This window comes from Otolemur garnettii, unplaced genomic scaffold (genome assembly GCF_000181295.1).
Source record: "Otolemur garnettii isolate 467f Iridium unplaced genomic scaffold, OtoGar3 scaffold00054, whole genome shotgun sequence".
Classification (NCBI taxonomy): Eukaryota; Metazoa; Chordata; class Mammalia; order Primates; family Galagidae; genus Otolemur; species Otolemur garnettii.
The window spans coordinates 4,572,018-4,576,395 of record NW_003852449.1 but is presented as its reverse complement, the minus strand read 5'-3'; the positions used below and the strand labels follow the sequence as shown (position 1 = coordinate 4,576,395).

At 42.3% G+C, this 4,378-nt stretch overlaps 1 protein-coding gene and 1 pseudogene across 2 annotated transcripts in view; one reads left to right on the top strand and one right to left on the bottom strand.

Annotated features, from left to right (window-relative positions):
* The window catches only part of CDKL1 (cyclin dependent kinase like 1), a 54,621-nt gene that overhangs the window by 30,113 nt on the left and 20,130 nt on the right, over positions 1-4,378 (bottom strand). The gene's annotated exons all lie outside the window — the stretch shown is intronic.
* On the top strand, positions 1,593-3,089 carry LOC111726121 (annotated as a pseudogene).

The following is a 4,378-nucleotide window of genomic DNA, read 5'->3' as shown; positions in this document are numbered from 1 at the left end:
TAAGTGTGCAGTTCAGGGGTATTAAGTATGTTCTCAGTGATGTGAAAGCTTTACCACCATCATCTCCAGAACTCTTTTCACTTGCAAAATTGAAATTCTGTCCTCATTACACAATGACTTTCCATTTTCCACCCCCACCCCCCAGTGCCTGGCAACCACCCCCCTCCCACTGTTTTAGCAATAATCCTACAGGTGGGATGATACAGTATTTGTCTTGTTGTGACTGCCTTATTTCACTTGACATGATGTCCTCAAGGTTCATCCGGGTTGCAGGATATATTAGACGTTCCTTCCTTTTAAAGGCCAAATGACATTCCATCACGTGTATCTACCACATTTTGCTGATCTGTTCTTCTTCTGTTGAGCTACGAATACTTGTGTTGCTTCCACCTTTTGGCTGTTGTCAACAATGCTATGACCATGGTGTCCACATGTATCTTCAAGACCTTGCTTTCAACTATTTTTGTCCCAGGAGGGAGATAGGCATCTGTTGTTCTTTTTGTTTTCTCCCCCAAATCCTCCTGCTGATTCAATGGGTAGCCAGAGATATTAATCACAGACAAGCAGGTATTCCATAAGTGACAAGACTTAGAAGGATAAAAGCTGAAGCTCTTGACCTGTGTGCTCTATCACATCTGTATGGGTAATGAGAGTAAGAGCAGCCCTCAAGGGTGAGACTAAAGAAGACAGTTATTTTCTCATTTCCTTTGTAAAATGCCTCTGTGTTCTCAAGATACAAAATTCCTGCTCCAAACATTATGCTTGATGAACAGGATAAAACATCTAAGAGGCTCTCAAACCCACGTCTTAGCATTTGTGCTGCTCTTATGGAATACCTTAGACTGGACAGTTTATAAAGAACAGAAATTTCTCTCTTACAGTTCTGCAGCCTGGGAAGTCCAAGATCAAGACGCCAGTGCTGGTGTCTGGTGGGAGCTGCTCTCTGCGTCCAAGATGGTGCCTTGCTGCCGTGTCCTCACAGTGGTGGAGAGTGCTCCCTTTAACTCCAAACCCTTTTATAAGGGCGGTGCCCTTGTGACTTCAGCAGCTCCCAAAAGCCATACCTTCAATACTGTTGCACTGGAGGCTGAGTTTTCTTTTCTTTTCTTTCTTTTTTTTTTTTTGAGGTAGATTCTCACTATGTCACCCTTGGTAGAGGGCTGTGGCATCACATCTCACGGCAACCTCAAACTCTTGGGCTTAAGCAATTCCCTTGCCTCAGCCTCCCAAGTAGCTGGGAGTACAGGCATCTGCCACAATGCCCAGCTATTTTTTTTTTTTTTGGTTGCAGTCATCATTGTTGTCTTAGCTGGCCTGAGCTCAGTTTGAACTCACCACCCTTCGTGCAGGTGGCTGGCACCCTACCAACTGAGCTATAGGCACCGCCTGAAGGTTGAGTTTTCATATGAATTTTGGAGAGGGTTCCATCATTCAAACCTTGGTAACTAACCCATTTGTCGCCCATGGTTCTTAGAACAGAGGGCACTCCAAACTATAAAATGCCAGGGATGTTACCACCCTTGGAAACTCAGCCTGAGCTCACGTTTTCCATGCACAGTAGGGTAGAACTGACTACTGTCTTAAACCTACAAATGGCATTGGCTCAGAACAGAAAGCAAACAACCAAATTTAAAGGGGATAAACAGGTGACAATTCGCAGAAAGCAGAGGTTTTCTTTCAGATTCTAAAAATCGTCGCCCTCAGACTCTACTTCCATTTTCATACTATTTGTACTTTTGATGGGAAGTGATATTGAGGACAAGATTTCGAATCTTAGAATCTTTCAATTTTCCATGTTCCATGTCTAGTCCTCATTTACATTTTTTTTTTTTACCAAAAGTAGAAATGCGTCAATTCCACCCAAACAAATCCTCTGACCTCTGGGTGCTGAGACTGGTGCCTCCAACTTGCCATCACTGAGTCTGCAATGACCACCGCGGGCCCTGCTAGCCCAGGGTAAGGCCCAAAGGCCCTCTCCACATGGCCTCTGCTCACTCTCCAGCCTCACTGCTTATAACATTCTCCGGGACACACTGACTTTCTCTCACTTCCTAGAAGGCTCAGGGTATTTCAGGGCTTATTTACTATTTCCTGTCTCTGAATTCTGTCTCCAGATGTCACTTTCTCTGTCCAGCCTCTGCCCCACCCTGACACAGCCGGTGTGCACTGAGAGAGCTATGGCCTGGGAACTCGAGCAAGGGGTCACATCGTGGCCAGTGAAGTCATTGTTGCAGCAGTATCCGTGGGGCTGACCAGGAAGCGTAAATATTACATATGTTTTGCCATGTTCCTACACAGTTTTTTAAAAACTTAGATTCTAGCCTTTTTCTTGCTAGAGGTTCAGCAAGAACAAGTGCCTTGTGAAAGGCGACAAAAGGGAGCCAAGAAGAAAGTGGCTGACCCGTTTTCTAAGGAAGATTGGTGTGATGTGAAGGCACCTGCATGTTCAATATAAGAAATACTGGGAAAACTCTAGTCACCAGGACTCAAGGAACCAAAATTGCATCCGATGCCCTCAAAGGTTGTGTGTTTGAAATGAGTCTTGCTGATCTGCAGAGTGATGAAGTTGCATTTAGAAAACTCAAGCTGATTACTGAAGACGTTCAGGGCAAAAACTGCCTGACTGACTTCCACAGTGTGGATCTTACCCGTGACAAAATGTGTTCCAGGGTTAAAAAATGGCAGATTGTGACTGAAGTGCATGTTGATGTTAAGACTACCCATGATTCTTTGCTTCATCTGTGCTGGGCTGGTTTTACTGAAAAACTCAACCATCAGATGTGGAAGACCTATGCCCAGCACCAACAGGTTCGCCAAATCCAGAAGAAAATGATGGAAATCATGACCAGACAGGTGCAGACAAATGACTTGCAAGAAATAGTCAATAAATTGATTCTAAAAAACATTGGGAAAGACATAGAAAAGGCTTGGCAATCTATTTATCCTCTTCTTGATATCTTCCTTAGAAAAGTAAAAATGAAACCCAAGTTTGAATTGGGAAGACTCATGGTGAAGGTCATAGTTCTGGAAAAGCTACTGGGGACGAGACAGGTGCTAAAGTTGAATGAGCTGATGGATATGAACCACCAGTCCAAGAATCTGTCTAAAATTCAGGCTTTTAATAATGACAAATAAGGAATCCTATTTGTAAAAAACAAAACACTTAGACTCTAAGAACTGCACAGCATTCTATACAAATGACATACAAGTTCTTTCTAATTCTTGGCTATTATAAATAAGGCTTTGATGACAACGTATTAGCTGGTTGACCTCAACTTTGAATACATCATCTGCAAGAGTAGGAATCTCGAGGGCTGCGGTGACAATTACACACATGAAGAACGTATGACAATGTCTGGTAAATACAAACCTCTATGTAAAAGTTAGTAACTATTGATATGGCCACCTGTGAGTTAAAACTATTTTTATTTAGGATGACTTCTCTCTATCCATTTTATTCAACAGTTTCTTCTGTATCTAAAGGTATATAAAGCACTGTGTTAGCTCAAAGGATACAGAGACAAATAAAACAAGTATATGGGTCACTACCAAAGTTTTGAGATACACAAAAATCCAGAAACATCATAAAATCTATGCGGATGGCAACCAATGAAGCCCCCCTGCACAATCCTGATAAGCCGAGCAAGTTGAAACAGGCAGGGATGGGGCAGAAAGGACGTTGTCAACTGTTTCTTGGATGTGAAATAAATAACCATAACATAGACTGGCTCAAAACTTTTGTAGAGACCCACATATTACTACTACCTCATGGAGCTTAGAATCTGGGAGAGGAGACAGGCATTAGACAAGTAATTGTAGGTACGATAAATGTTACAAAAATCAAGGTAAAGGATACCTGGTTCAAGGGTAAAGGAGTGTTCCCCAAGGAAGTGCCATTAAGTTAATGGTTCATTAAGTGAGAATGAGCTGAAGTTAGCTGGGCCCCATCTGGAGACCCAGAAACATAGCCTCATGGCTCTAAAAGATTATGGCCAAATTGGTTTCCAAAAGGATCACACATATTTGCCCCTCTGCCAGGAGGATGAGAGCACCTTTTCCCATATTATGGCCGCCTTCTAGCAGCATGTACACAGTATGAGGCTGGTGATATACATTGCTGAATTGCTGCCTTTGAGGGCTTAACAAGGCCTCCAGCAATGCGGGAAGGTGTTCTGTGATTTTTAAGTCACCCTCTCCTATCTTTCTCCATGAGATAACCTACAGATAATTGCAAATAACTGATAACTTGCATCTGAACCTGTTTTCAGAACACTTTTAATTTAGAAAGCCCAGTCACTAAAACTAAGTCCTAATTAGAGGCTAGAAATATTAAATGAAAAAAAAATTTTTTTTTTTTTTTTTGATACAGAGCCTCAAG